Below are 16,095 nucleotides of genomic sequence, written 5' to 3'. Positions count from 1 at the left end.
GACATCCTTGGAGTCTGTCACGACTCCCGCCGAAGTTATCTCCCCTGCCTGTTCGGGTGGTGCTCAGCGGTCGTCGTCACCAGGCCTACAATCGGTCAGCTTGATCTCGGGTTTCCACCCCAAGAGTAATGGGCAGGTGGAGTGAGTAAACTAGGATTTGGGCAGGTTTCTGCGGTCATATTGCCGGGACCGGCCAGGTGAGTGGGCGAGGTATGTTCCTTGGGCTGAGCTCGCTCAGAACTCCCTCCGCCACTCCTCAACGAACATGTCTCCGTACCAGTGTGTGTTAGGTTACCAGCCGGTCCTGGCCCCATGGCATCAGAGCCAGACCGAGGCTCCTGCGGTGGAGGAATGGGTACAGCGCTCCAAGGACACCTGGAAAGCCGTCCTGGAATTGCTGACACTGGCGGGGGGACGGCAAAAGCAGAGCGCTGACCAGCACCGCAGTGAGGCCCCCGTGTTCGCACCGGGGGACCGGGTCTGGCTCTCGACCCGAAACCTGCCCCTCCGCCTGCCCTGCCGGAAGCTGGGGCCGCAGTGTGTGGGGCCATTTAAAGTCCTGAGGAGAATAAACGAGGTGTTATAGGTTACAACTACCTGCTTATTATCGTATTAACCCCTTGTTTCATGTGTCTCTCCTCAGGCCGGTGGTGGCTGGTCCCCTTCAAGAAGGTGAGGTGCCTGAGGTCCCTCCGCCCCCTCTGGACATCGAGTCAATAGACATAGCGAGTCATAAGCTCAAGATTTGGCTGTCTTTACTTGGCTACAGGTTAGTATTAAACATAGTTGAGTTCAAAACAATGAAAGTGCTAACATACTCCAAATAACATGCCTAAATCACCTCAAAGTAACTTCCAGCCACAATAAGCATATTAGTTATATTTGATTTACTCTTTGATATGCATCCGTTTAAAAAAACAATCATAGCCTTTTAATAGTGATGTAATACTGTAATACTAAAAAGTAAAGCTATGTTGTAACTGACGGCTATTGCTACTGTAACGCGCCGTTTGGAGGGTTCGGAGAGTGGACCCTTGACTATAAGAAAGAAAGACTTGGACACGAGACAGCAAAGGGAGCTCATATTCCAAGACATGCAACCACCTTCTCAATTAGTTCACATGACACAGATTAATTTATAGGCATAGGTCAGGCATTAGTAATCAATGATGAACATCCAATTCTCATCCTTACACTACGATTACTTATATAACGGATACAGACAGACACCATCATATACTAAATAGATACAGACTCTACCATGTCATACTGTACATTGTTCATTGTGATAAGGAAGAGTAGCTTTACCTTCAGACTAATTAGCCAGTTATATTGTGTGTGTTATTTCAATAGATGACAACCTTTTAGCTCTACCTGAAAATAGTAAAATATGGTCTCCTCATCGTGGCTTCTTATAAATGCAATTTACTTAACTTACTTCTCAACTTTTAAACATGGTAACACCCTCTTCTCCCTACCAACCTTATCTTTAATTCTTTTGATATGTCGCTTTCTCCTCTTCCCTTCCTGTGGGCTTGCACGGATCCTTGATGTTTGTGACAGGCCACGATAGGAGAAGGCTCTTATCGCAGTGGGGTTCGGAGGCCTTGCTAAATTGAAAATTGCAAATGAAATCCGCTGAGTTTAAATTCATCAGCTATTATGTCAGATGACCTTTGGTAGCTGCTGATAAAAATGAGCGAATGTTAGCTCTGATCCAATTTTCGACACTATCCGTTCTTTTCACTTCATTCACAGTCAGACAGCAGACCCACTGGAAGTGAAAATGATAGGGTTTCAAGAGAGCACCATTGTGTTGCAGATTAAGATTTTTTTCTCCCCATTTTCTGAGGTCGGTCTTGTGGTCCCGTCTGGTATTTTACCATTTGTCCAATCAGTTTCAATATCTGCTTCAGAGGACATGTAAGCCATCCTTACAGATAAACACTTTCAAGGGGAAATGTTGGACTTAATGGTTTTGCTTCAAAGGTACCTAGGGTCAGTATGTACCAATATTGACTGGCACATGTTAGTTTAATCTGACATTCTCCAGGACTATGACAGGCCGCTCTTCCTTCCCAGAGTTCTGGAGCTGCTCTTGCTTCATTACAGGCTTTGGGAGGATGTAATCTCCACACTAGATTGAAAAGTCCATCAATCGTAATTACACTATTTTTGCAGCAATGGGTTGTAGCCAGGGCCTTAGCTTCATATGACGACACTGAGGTCCGGACGTCAGCAATTCTTTCAAATGCTGAGGGGGGTGGGGTGGGGTACTCAGTCAGAGTCTCAATTTACTGTTGAGAGTTAGAGTGGTAGAATACACAAGGTGCAATTTCAAAAAGTGGTTGTGCATCAGCAGTTTTCCTCTTGTTATGTCACTCACTGACAGTCACTCAATTAGCCCATGTCAGCTAACATGTTTTAGATTGGTAAATTAGCTGGCTAGATTAACACGATTATCTAAACTTGTAGAAATCATGGCTAAATTACCGCCCGGGCATGCAGGGCACATGTCCAGGGGCCCTGACCTCCAGGGGCCCCAATTGATTTAGTTAGTAACTTTCACTCAGCTATCAAATTAACATGGCATAAGTCATGACAAAATGTGTAGAATTTGCAGGAAATTTGTTGTTAAACTGGAATATGTTCTCCCAGACCCATGGCAAAATTAGTAGATTTGCCTGAAATTTGTTATAAAATTGTAACAATTAGCCTACTCTCCGCTACAGCAACCAAAGTGATAGCAGCTGGGGTAATTTTTGCTTGCTTTTGCTCTTCATCAAATAGCATCTTCAAGTTTTTTAATTGTATAGAAATGCAGTCAGTAAATGAGCTTCAACTTTCTTAAAGAATCTTGGACCCTGGCTAAGGCCCTGTTTGTAACCTCAGGTTAGCTAAGGCTATAAGGTATTGGGAAGGGCTAAATATCTTTTTACGCCCATGTTAACCACAGTCTGTCAGGGAAGAAACATTTTTGTATCTTTGGCCATTAGTTCTGGAATGGATAAAAAATTGAAAATAAACATGAAGCTGCTGTTTCACACATGTAAATGCATTTCTTTCTGTTACCTCAACAATGGGATTCATTAGACAAATATTTTTGGGAAGATTGAATTCCTGGAGTCTACCTCAAAAGTATTACATGTAACCCATATGGCAGTACTACTACTAGAACAGAGGGATCCCTAGGGGTGAGTTGTTCTGGATGTCGTCTGGTCTGAGTATTACATGTAACCCATATGGCAGTACTACTACTAGAACAGAGGGATCCCTAGGGGTGAGTTGTTCTGGATGTCATCTGGTCTGAGTATTACATGTAACCCATATGGCAGTACTACTATTAGAACAGAGGGATCCCTAGGGGTGAGTTGTTCTGGATGTCGCCTGGTCTGAGTATTACATGTAACCCATATGGCAGTACTACTACTAGAACAGAGGGATCCCTAGGGGTGAGTTGTTCTGGATGTCGTCTGTTCTGAGTATTACATGTAACCCATATGGCAGTACTACTACTAGAACAGAGGGATCACTAGGGGTGAGTTGTTTTGGATGTCATCTGGTCTGAGTATTACATGTAACCCATATGGCAGTACTACTATTAGAACAGAGGGATCCCTAGGGGTGAGTTGTTCTGGATGTCGCCTGGTCTGAGTATTACATGTAACCCATATGGCAGTACTACTACTAGAACAGAGGGATCCCTAGGGGTGAGTTGTTTTGGATGTCGTCTGGTCTGAGTATTACATGTAACCCATATGGCAGTACTACTATTAGAACAGAGGGATCCCTAGGGGTGAGTTGTTCTGGATGTCGTCTGGTCTGAGTATTACATGTAACCCATATGGCAGTACTACTACTAGAACAGAGGGATCCCTAGGGGTGAGTTGTTCTGGATGTCGTCTGGTCTGAGTATTACATGTAACCCATATGGCAGTACCACTACTAGAACAGAGGGATCCCTAGGGGTCAGTTGTTCTGGATGTCGCCTGGTCTGAGTATTACATGTAACCCAAATGGCAGTACTACTACTAGAACAGAGGGATCCCTAGGGGTGAGTTGTTCTGGATGTCGCCTGGTGTGAGTATTACATGTAACCCATATGGCAGTACTACTACTAGAACAGAGGGATCCCTAGGGGTGAGTTGTTCTGGATGTCGCCTGGTCTGAGTAGTACATGTAACCCATATGGCAGTACTACTACTAGAACAGAGGGATTCCTAGGGGTGAGTTGTTCTGGATGTCGTCTGGTCTGAGTATTACATGTACCCCATATGGCAGTACTACTACTAGAACAGAGGGATCCCTAGGGGTGAGTTGTTCTGGATGTCATCTGGTCTGAGTATTACATGTAACCCATATGGCAGTACTACTATTAGAACAGAGGGATCCCTAGGGGTGAGTTGTTCTGGATGTCGCCTGGTCTGAGTATTACATGTAACCCATATGGCAGTACTACTACTAGAACAGAGGGATCCCTAGGGGTGAGTTGTTCTGGATGTCGTCTGTTCTGAGTATTACATGTAACCCATATGGCAGTACTACTACTAGAACAGAGGGATCACTAGGGGTGAGTTGTTTTGGATGTCATCTGGTCTGAGTATTACATGTAACCCATATGGCAGTACTACTATTAGAACAGAGGGATCCCTAGGGGTGAGTTGTTCTGGATGTCGCCTGGTCTGAGTATTACATGTAACCCATATGGCAGTACTACTACTAGAACAGAGGGATCCCTAGGGGTGAGTTGTTTTGGATGTCGTCTGGTCTGAGTATTACATGTAACCCATATGGCAGTACTACTATTAGAACAGAGGGATCCCTAGGGGTGAGTTGTTCTGGATGTCGTCTGGTCTGAGTATTACATGTAACCCATATGGCAGTACTACTACTAGAACAGAGGGATCCCTAGGGGTGAGTTGTTCTGGATGTCGTCTGGTCTGAGTATTACATGTAACCCATATGGCAGTACCACTACTAGAACAGAGGGATCCCTAGGGGTCAGTTGTTCTGGATGTCGCCTGGTCTGAGTATTACATGTAACCCAAATGGCAGTACTACTACTAGAACAGAGGGATCCCTAGGGGTGAGTTGTTCTGGATGTCGCCTGGTGTGAGTATTACATGTAACCCATATGGCAGTACTACTACTAGAACAGAGGGATCCCTAGGGGTGAGTTGTTCTGGATGTCGCCTGGTCTGAGTATTACATGTAACCCATATGGCAGTACTACTACTAGAACAGAGGGATTCCTAGGGGTGAGTTGTTCTGGATGTCGTCTGGTCTGAGTATTACATGTACCCCATATGGCAGTACTACTACTAGAACAGAGGGATCCCTAGGGGTGAGTTGTTCTGGATGTCGCCTGGTCTGAGTATTACATGTAACCCATATGGCAGTACTACTACTAGAACAGAGGGATTCCTAGGGGTGAGTTGTTCTGGATGTCGTCTGGTCTGAGTATTACATGTACCCCATATGGCAGTACTACTACTAGAACAGAGGGATCCCTATGGGTGAGTTGTTCTGGATGTCGTCTGGTCTGAGTATTACATGTAACCCATATGGCAGTACTACTACTAGAACAGAGGGATCCCTAGGGGTGAGTTGTTCTGGATGTCGCCTGGTCTGAGTATTACATGTAACCCATATTGCAGTACTACTACTAGAACAGAGGGATCACTAGGGGTGAGTTGTTCTGGATGTCGCCTGGTCTGAGTATTACATGTAGCCCATATGGCAGTACTACTACTAGAACAGAGGGATCCCTAGGGGTGAGTTGTTCTGGATGTCGCCTGGTCTGAGTATTACATGTAACCCATATGGCAGTACTACTACTAGAACAGAGGGATCCCTAGGGGTGAGTTGTTCTGGATGTCGCCTGGTCTGAGTATTACATGTAGCCCATATGGCAGTACTACTACTAGAACAGAGGGATCCCTAGGGGTGAGTTGTTCTGGATGTCGTCTGGTCTGAGTATTACATGTAACCCATATGGCAGGACTACCACTAGAACAGAGGGATTCCTAGGGGTGAGTTGTTCTGGATGTCGTCTGGTCTGAGTATTACATGTAGCCCATATGGCAGTACTACTACTAGAACAGAGGGATCCCTAGGGGTGAGTTGTTCTGGATGTCGTCTGGTCTGAGTATTACATGTAACCCATATGGCAGTACTACTACTAGAACAGAGGGATCCCTAGGGGTGAGTTGTTCTGGATGCCGCCTGGTCTGAGTATTACATGTAACCCATATGGCAGTACTACTACTAGAACAGAGGGATCCCTAGGGGTGAGTTGTTCTGGATGTCGCCTGGTCTGAGTATTACATGTAGCCCATATGGCAGTACTACTACTAGAACAGAGGGATCACTAGGGGTGAGTTGTTCTAGATGTCGCCTGGTCTGAGTATTACATGTAACCCAAATGGCAGTACTACTACTAGAACAGAGGGATCCCTAGGGGTGAGTTGTACTGGATGTCGTCTGGTCTGAGTATTACATGTAACCTATATCGCAGTACAACTACTAGAACAGAGGGATCCCTAGGGGTGAGTTGTTCTGGATGTCGCCTGGTCTGAGTATTACATGTAACCCAAATGGCAGTACTACTACTAGAACAGAGGGATCCCTAGGGGTGAGTTGTTCTGGATGTCGCCTGGTCTGAGTATTACATGTAACCCAAATGGCAGTACTACTATTAGAACAGAGGGATCCCTAGGGGTGAGTTGTTCTGGATGTCGCCTGGTCTGAGTATTACATGTAACCCATATGGCAGTACTACTACTAGAACAGAGGCATCCCTAGGGATGAGTTGTTCTGGATGTCGCCTGGTCTGAGTATTACATGTAACCCAAATGGCAGTACTACTACTAGAACAGAGGGATCCCTAGGGGTGAGTTGTTCTGGATGTCGCCTGGTCTGAGTATTACATGTAACCCAAATGGCAGTACTACTACTAGAACAGAGGGATCCCTAGGGGTGAGTTGTTCTGGATGTCGCCTGGTCTGAGTATTACATGTAACCCATATGGCAGTACTACTACTAGAACAGAGGGATTCCTAGGGGTGAGTTGTTCTGGATGTCGCCTGGTCTGAGTATTACATGTAACCCATATGGCAGTACTACTACTAGAACAGAGGGATCCCTAGGGGTGAGTTGTTCTGGATGTCGTCTGGTCTGAGTATAACATGAGGGTTGGCCTGAGATAGACAAGGCTTATTATTAGCACTGTCCCAGGTAGCTAAGTGATACAGTGATGGGAGATGATTCTCCCTGGCTTTATTGAATGCTCTGATTAAATATGTCATGATGAGGAAAGTGTGTGTGTGGGGGTGGGGGGCAAGAAGGCTCAACCTTATTCAAAGTTATGCAGTCCTCACACATTTACATATGAAGTACTTTTGATCATACATACATGTACAGTCGCTAGTGAAAGTCAACCCGCCCCTTGCACAGTCTTCACAATTTTCTAAAAAGGATTACATTTGTTATCTTCCCTACCGATCTATACAACCTACTCCGCATTTTTGTAAGTGAAAGAGAAATTATAAAATATTTTCCAAATTAATATATATTTTGGGGGGGATATATTGATTGTGTATTTCTTTACATCCTAGAGTTAATACTTGATAGAAGCACCTTTGGCAGCCATTACAGCTGTGAATAATTTTTTATAAGGTTCTACCAACCTTGCATAACTCTTCGGGGAACATACAGTGAGGTTCAAAAGTATTAGGACAGTTAATTTCCACTACATGTTGGAACATTGCTGCGGGGACTTGCTTCCATTCAGCCACAAGAGACTTAGCGAGATCGGGCACTGATACTGGATGATTAGGCCTGTCTCAAAGTCGGCATTCCAATTCATCCCAAAGGTGTTCGATGGGGTTGAGGTCAGGGCTCTGTGCAGGCCAGTCAAGTTTTTCCACACCAAAAAAAGCTAAAGTTGTTTATTATGTGAATCAAACAAGCAACGTTTGGGTTGCTAGACCTTCGTGTTATACACCCACTCATTCTCCCCGACCAACCAATCTCCTATCATTTCTGTTTTAAATATTCAACCACCTTTATGTGATTGAGATGTACTGTATACAAAATTGTGACTTTTTTGTGTGTCTGGTGAATTTCATGATCATTTGTGATGGTGGGTTGAACCACTATACTTGAAAATACAGAGAATCTACTACATTGCATTCACTCTACAATGCTGGCCTGTATGACAAAGTAAAAAGTAGCAAGCCTGTGTATAACAATCCACTTCAAATCATCAATTATGTTTGAAACAAGGTCATTAAGTAAAACTGCAAGACAACACAGCAAATTCAAATCTACAGGTTTGGGTCAAATTCAATAAAACAGTACACTGAGTGAAATCCTCTGTATTTTCAAGCATTGTGGTGGCAGCATAATGTTTTACATTGACATTTTAGTAATTTAGCAGACACTCTTATCCAAAGCGACTTCCAGGAGCAATTACGGTTAAGTGCCTTGCTCAAGGGCACAGACAGAGTTTTTTAAACGTTTGGCATGGTTACATAACACAGTTTACTTGAGGCAAAAAAAGGAGGGAGGGAGGGAGGGAGGCTGGTCAGGGTGGGGGCGCATACCTCGAACGTCTAGAAACCCAAAGGTTGCGTGTTCGAATCTCAATACATTTGTCCCTGATCAATCTACACACAATACCACATAATGACAAAGCAAAACCAGGTTTTAAATTTTTTTGCAAATTTATATATAAAAAAACATACAAAGTGTATTTACATTAGAGTAAGAGTAAGTATTCAAACCTTTTGCTATGAGACTCCATTGATCATCCTTGAGATGTTTCTACAACTTGATTGGAGTCCACCTGTGGTAAATTCAGTTGAGTGGACATGGAAAGGCACAAAGCTAACTATATAAGGTCCCACAGTTGACAGTGCATGTCAGAGCAAAAGCCATGAGGTTGAAGGAATTGTCTGTAGAGTTCCGAGAAGATTGTGTCAAGGCACAGATCTGGGGAAGGTTACCAAAAATGTCTGCATCATTGAAGGTCCCCAAGAGCACAGTGGCCTCCATCATTCTTAAATGAAAGAAGTTTGGAACCACCAAGACTATTCCTAGAGATGGCCTCCCTTCCAAACTGAGCAATCGGGGAGAAGGAACTTGGTCAGGGAGGTGACCAAGAACCCAATGGCCACTCTGACAGAGCAGAGTGACCAGTTCCTCTGTGGAGATGGGAGAACCTTCCAGAAGGACAACCATCTTAGCAGCACTCCACCAATCAGGCCATTATGGTAGAGTTGCCAGACGGAAGCCACTCCTCAGTAAAAGGCACATGACAGCCTGCTTGGAGTTTGCGAAAAGGCACCTACAGGCCGCACAGTCCATGGGAAACAAGATTCTCTGGTATGATGAAACCAACATTGAACTCTTTGGCCTCAATGTCAAGCATCACGTCTGAAGGAAACCTGGCACCATCTCTACGGTGAAACATGGTGGTGGCAGCATCATGCTGTGGGGATGTTTTTCAGGGACTGGGAGAATAGTCAGGATCAAGGGAAAGATGAACGGAGCAAACTACAGATAGATCCATGATGAAAACCTGCTCCAGAGTGCTCAGGACCTCAGACTAGGGTGATGGTTCACCTTCCAATAGGACAACGACCCAAAGCACACAGCCAAGAGAACGCAGGAGAGACTTCGGGACAAGTCTCTGAATGTCCTTGAGTGGCCCAGCCAAAGCACGGACTTGATCCTGATCGAACATCTCTGGGGAGACCTGAAATTAGATGTTTAGCGACACTCCTTGAGAGCTTGAGAGGATCTTCAGTGACAAATTGGAGAAACTCCCCAAATAGGTGTGCCAAGCTTTTAGCGTCATACCCAGGAAGATTTGAGGATGTAATTGGTGCCAAAGGTTCTTCAACAAAGTACAGAGGACACTGTCTGAATAATTATGTAAATGTTATGTTTCAGTTTTTTTAATTTTATAAATGTAAAAAAAAATGTTAAAAAATCTGTTTTTGCTTCATCATTATGGAGTATTGTGTGGAGATTGATGAGGGGGAAATTATATTAAGACTGTAGTGTAACAACATGTGGAAAGTCAAGGGGTCTGAAAACTTTCTGAATGCAGTGTATGTTGTTTTTTTTGTTCACCTTTATTTAACCAGGAACAATTGTCATTTACAACTGCGACCTGGTCAAGATAATGCAAAGCAGTGCGACGCGAACAACACAGAGTTACACATGGGACAAACAAACACAGTCAATAACACAATAGATAATCTATACACAGTGTGTGCAAATGTTGTAAGATTTGGGAGGTAAGGCAATAAATAGGCCATAGCGGTGAAATAATTACAATTTAACAATTATGGAGTGATAGATGTGCAGAGGATGAATGTGCAAGTAGAGATACTGGGGTGCAAAGGAGCAAAAATAAATAACAATATGAGGATGAGGTAGTTGGGTGGGCTATTTACAGATGGGCTATGTACAGGTGCAATGATCGGTAAGCTGCTCTGACAGTTGATGCTTAAAGTTAGGGAGAGAAATATAAGACTCCAGATTCAGTGATTTTTGCAATTCGTTCCAGTCATTGGCAGCAGAGAACTGGAAGGAAAGGCGGCCAAAAGAGGAGTTGGCTTTGGGGATTACCAGTGAAATATACCTGCTGGAGCGTGTGCTACTGTGCTGCTATGATGAAAAGTGAGCTGAGATAAGGAGGGGTTTTACCTAGCAAAGACTTATAGATGACCTGGATCCAGTGGGTTTGGCTACAAATATGAAGTGAGGGCTAGCCAACGAGAGCACACAGGTCTCATTGGTGGGTAGTGTATGGGGCTTTGGTGACAAAACGGATGGCACTGTGATAGACTACATCCAATTTGCTGAGTGCAGTGTTGGAGTGTCACGACTTCCGCCGAAGTTGGTGCCTCTCCTTGTTCGGCAGTCGTCGTCACCGGCTTTCTAGCTGCCACCGATCCACATTTATTTTTCCATTTGTTATGTCTTGATTGTACACACCTGGTTCCCATTACATTATTATTATTTCCCTATTTATCCCTCTGGTTCTCACTAAGTTTTGTACATGATTGTTCCTGTTTTGTGTTAGTCTTGTGTGTTAGGGTTTGTTATCCCTACGTAGACTTATTGTACTGTTTATTGTTCCTGAGTAAAGTACGTTATTTTTACTCAGTTCTGTTTCCTGCGCTTGACTCCGTCCTCACCTATACACCACTGATGCTGACATGGAGGCTATTTTGTAAATGACATTGCAGAAGTCAAGGATTGGTAGGATAGTCAGTTTTACTAGGGTATGTTTGGCAGCATGAGTGAAGGATGCTTTGTTGTGAAATAGGAAGCCGATTCTTGATTTAATTTTGGATTGGAGATTCTTAATATGAGTCTGAAAGGAGTTTACAGTCTAACCAGACACCTAGGTATTTGTAGTTGTTCACATATTCTAAGTCAGAACCGTCCAGAGTAGTGATGCTAGACGGGCGGGCGGGTGCGGACAGCGATCGCTTGGAGAGCATGCATTTAGTTTTACTTGCATTTAAGAGCAGTTGGATGCCACGCAAGGAGTGTTGTATGGCATTGAAGCTCATTTGGAGGTTTGTTAATCAGAGAATCACCAGCAACAAGAGCGACATTATTGATGTATACAGAGAAAAGAGTCAGCCCGAGAATTGAAACCTGTGGCACCCACATAGAGACTGCCAGAGGTCTGGACAACAGGCCCTCCGATTTGACACACTGAACTCTATCTGAGAAATTGTTGGTGAACCAGGCGAGGCAGTCATTTGAGAAACCAAGTCTGTTGAGTCTGCCAATAACAATGAGGTAATTGACAGTGTCTAAAACCTTGGCCGGGTTGATGAAAACGTCTGCACAGTATTGTATTTTATCGATGGCGGTTATGATATCGTTTAGGACCTTGAGCGTGGCTGATGTGCACCAGATTACATAGTGGAGAAGGTACAGTGGGATTCGAAACGTTCGGTTATCTGTTTGTTAACTTGGCTTGCCCCAAGAGTTGTGCAAAGTTGGTAAAATCTTATTCAAAATGAGTCACAGCTGTAATGGCTGCCAAAGGTGCTTCCACCAGGTATTAACTCTGGTGTGTGAAGACATTTTTATTATTATTATTTATTTATAACTTTACTTTGAAAATGTGGAGTAGGTTTTGTAGATCTGTTGGTAAAAAAAGCTAATTGAAACACTTTTAAGATGTAATTTTAACCCTCAAGCTACCATCATTTGGTTCCAGAGGCAATTTGTTTTTATCATAGCCAAAAGGTGGTTCAGTAAATTCTTCAAATTTTTCATGACCTTGTCAATCAACTTTTTGATGGGCAGCCAAACCATCCCCTAACCCAAACGACGCTGGGCCAATTGTGCGCCGCCCTATTGGATACCCAATCATGGCCGGGTTCGATGCAGCCCGGGATCGAACCCGGGTCTGTAGTGCCTTAGACCACTGCACCAGTCGGGAGGCCCTTATGTTAAGTATTTTTGTCGAAATTCTAACATCTTTCTTACCAGCGTTTTATACTTTCTTATGTGCGGTCTTAAAAATGTAGTTTGTTACTGAATTTGTTATGAGCGTTCTCTATTTATGTGAAGCATGTCTCTCGCCTTACATTGCATCTGTCACAGGTGTTGATCATTAATCAGTTATTACTACAGTTTTTTTGACGGCTGACAAGTTGCAATTTCCCCACTGATTCTGAGTCTTTTGTCAGGTGGGAATTACAGCAAAGCTCATATGACAAAATACGTCACCCCCCTTTTCCCCTCTGGTTCGTGGCTTTGCCTGCTCTTTCCCCTCTCTCCCTGTCTCCCTCTCCAGTTTTTCTACAAACAATATCTGGGACTCTGAAGTAATAAGGCGGAATGTATAATTAATTACCCAGCTTGCTCTAATTAGGGATGAATAAGTTGTGTCCCTCTCATCATCACAAATGTGGTGATGGGTAATACCAGTTTATGCTATATTAACTGCAAATATGCAATCCTTCTGAGAGCACTTTCCTTGATGAATTTGATGAATGTGACAATAATTAGCAGAGACAGATGAGAGCTAAATTACTACTGACAATGTAATGCTATCCTGCTCGAGGGCTTGGGGACATGGCAGGCTAACATGGCAGGGACCAGGCCCCATTTCTAATTAATAGTATTTTTGCCAGTGAAAAAAAGGATGGTAATTGTTTTCGTCAAAGGCTGTGGGGAGCTATCAGGGTAATAAAGTTAATTAGCAGAACAAACAACCTTTCACTGCCTCTACCGAGACTAGGAAAGTGTCATTCAAGCTGTGGAAGATATGACTAGATTTCACGATAGGAAAGGGCCATTTTACACTGGAGGAAAACAGAAAAAAATGTATTATTAAATTTTCTTTCTCTCCATGGTATCCTGTATAGGAGGGAAAAAAAACATTATATCCAATTGAATGGGAAATGAGGGAGGGGTGGAAACGTCTTTCCACCCCTCCCCTCTGCTATCTTTTCTGCTCATTTCGAAGCTCATTTATTTTGTGTCGTTCCTCAAGAGCAGCACAGCCGTTGTTGCTGATGGTGGTAGCTATCTCTCATGGTTTTGGTTGGCTTCATCCACAAATTTGTCAAAAGCAATTTGACTTCCATCACTTCTGTAATGATAAAAAAATAGCGATGTTGTAATACAAAGGCAATCACGAAGCCACATTACACAATAATTTGAATTATTTTAGCCTGAAATGCAGAGGGAGATACTGAAACAATCTGACATTTGGCTTTGTGGTGATATGGTGATGCCCTGTAGCAGCACAGGTAATGAAACTATGTACCGAACAAGCATTGAACAGGGAGCTGTGTCTGAGGGCTATGCACCGCAGGATATCTCAACCTGATATGGTGTTTCTCTCTGGGTGAGTGAAGTAAACACAGCACACCTCCACAGCAGCATGGTTTTAGTGCCATGTTTAATTTCCCAGATACTATAATAATCCAGAGTGTGAAGTGTTTGTACACAAGGTGGTGGTAGCTACGCTATTCTTCTTCTCTGATTGGAAACTATGAATACTAAAGCAAATTAGGATCAGTTGAGTTGCTTTGTATGATATTGTGTCTTTTATTACTTGCAAAATGTTTGCAATTGTAACTTAGGGTAGTTCCAATTGTATTGGAAATGTGTAAAGAGAACTATGGAATACAATTATATTGACTCTTGGTGTTTCTAATGCTCCTTTGTGAAAGTTGTGACATTTATGTGGATGAATATATATATTTTGTCACCACAGATTTTGAATAAACTAGATAAACTCAGCAAACGTCCCTTTTTCAGGACCCTGTCTTTCAAAGATAATTCGTAAAAATCCAAATAACTTCACAGATCTTCATTGTAAAGGGTTTAAACACTAATTCCCATGCTTGTTCAATGAACCATAAACAACAAATGAACATGCACCTGTGGAACGTTCGTTAAGACACTAACAGCTTACAGACGGTAAGCAATTAAGGTCACAGTTATGAAATTTAGGACACTAAAGAGGCCTTTCTACCGACTCTGAAAAACATCAGATGAAAGATGCCCAGGATCCCTGCTCATCTGCGTGAACGTGCTTTAGGCATGCTGCAAAGAGTCATGAGGACTACAGATGTGGCCATGGCAATAAATTGCAAAGTCCGTACAGTGAGACGCCTAAGACAGCGCAATACGGAGACAGGACAGACAGTCAGTGGCAGACCACGTGTAACAACACGTGCACAGGATCGGTACATCCGAACATCACACCTGCGGGACAGGTACAGGATGGCAACAAAACTGCCCGAGTTACACCAAGAACGCACAATCCCTCCATCAGTGCTCAGACTGTCCATAATAGGCTGAGAGTGGCTGGACTGAGGGCTTGTAGGCCTGTTGTAAGGCAGGTCCTCACTAGACATCACCGGCAACAACGTCGCCTATGGACACAAGCCCACCATCGCTGGACCAGACAGGACTGACAAAAAGTCTTTATTGTCGTGTTTATCATCGAAGGAATGAGCGTTACACCGAGGCCTGTACTCTGGAGCGGGATCGATTTGGAGGTGGAGGGTCCATCATGGTCTGGGGCGGTGTGTCACAGCATCATCGGACTGAGCTTGTTGTCATTGCAGGCAATCTCAATGCTGTGCGTTACAGGGAAGACATCCTCCTCCCTCTTGTGGTACCCTTCCTGCAGGCTCATCCTGACATGACTCTCCAGCATGACAATGCCACCAGCCATACTGTTCATTCTGTGTGTGATTTCCTGCAAGATAGGAATGTCAGTGTTCTTCCACGGCCAGCAAAAAGCCCGGATCTCAATCCCAATGAGCACGTCTGGGACCTGTTGGATTGGAGGGTGAAGACTAGGGCAATTCCCCCCAGAAATGTCCGGAAACTTGCAGGTAGCTTGGTGGAAGAGTGGGGTAATGTATCACAGCAAGAACTGGAAAATCTGGTGTAGTCCATGAGGAGGAGATGCACTGCAGTACTTAATGCAGCTGGTGGCCACACCAGATACTGACTGTTACTTCTGATTTTGACCCCCCCTTTGTTCAGGGACACATTATTCCAGTTCTGTTAGTCACATGTCTGTGGAACTTGGTCAGTTTATGTTTCAGTTGTTGAATCTTGTTATGGTCATACAAATAATTACACATGCTAAGTTTGCTGAAAATAAACGCAGTTGACAGTGAGAGGACGTTTATTTTCTTGCTGAGTTTATATCAAGTATATATAAATAAGTTTAGTGTTTGTTTACTTTGCAGATAGATGTTTATTATGAACTTGCAAGGACACTTCTATAACCACAAGCCTGTGTGCTGCTGAGTGTTGTGGACATGTGATGAAGCTGGGTGTGTTTGGTTGCCAGGCGTCGCTGGGTCGTTTTGTCCTGATGTGATGTGCTGTTAGCCAGCACTCACCTGGGACCAGTGATAGCTTATCAAAGCCTGAGCAGTACCTCTCCAACAGGCACAGATAATAGAGCCTTTCAGTTCAATGGAGTGGCAGAGGGGGGAACCATGGGAACCACTGGTCACCTGACAGTTGGATGGACAGCTTGACGGCTTCTGCTGGGGCATCATGGGAAATGGCTGT

The 16,095-nt window shown here is 43.8% G+C and overlaps 1 long non-coding RNA gene across 1 annotated transcript in view; it reads left to right on the top strand.

Annotated features, from left to right (window-relative positions):
* The window catches only part of LOC135555126 (uncharacterized), a 140,834-nt gene that overhangs the window by 49,042 nt on the left and 75,697 nt on the right, over positions 1-16,095 (top strand). The window contains exon 2 of the long non-coding RNA XR_010457835.1: positions 644-769. This is a non-coding gene — a long non-coding RNA (uncharacterized LOC135555126). The remainder of the gene's footprint in view (positions 1-643; positions 770-16,095) is intronic.

The sequence above is a fragment of the Oncorhynchus masou genome, chromosome 15 (assembly GCF_036934945.1).
Source record: "Oncorhynchus masou masou isolate Uvic2021 chromosome 15, UVic_Omas_1.1, whole genome shotgun sequence".
NCBI classification, from domain to species: Eukaryota; Metazoa; Chordata; class Actinopteri; order Salmoniformes; family Salmonidae; genus Oncorhynchus; species Oncorhynchus masou.
The sequence above is the reverse complement of the archived record's forward strand: the minus strand, read 5'-3'. Positions and strand labels throughout refer to the sequence as shown.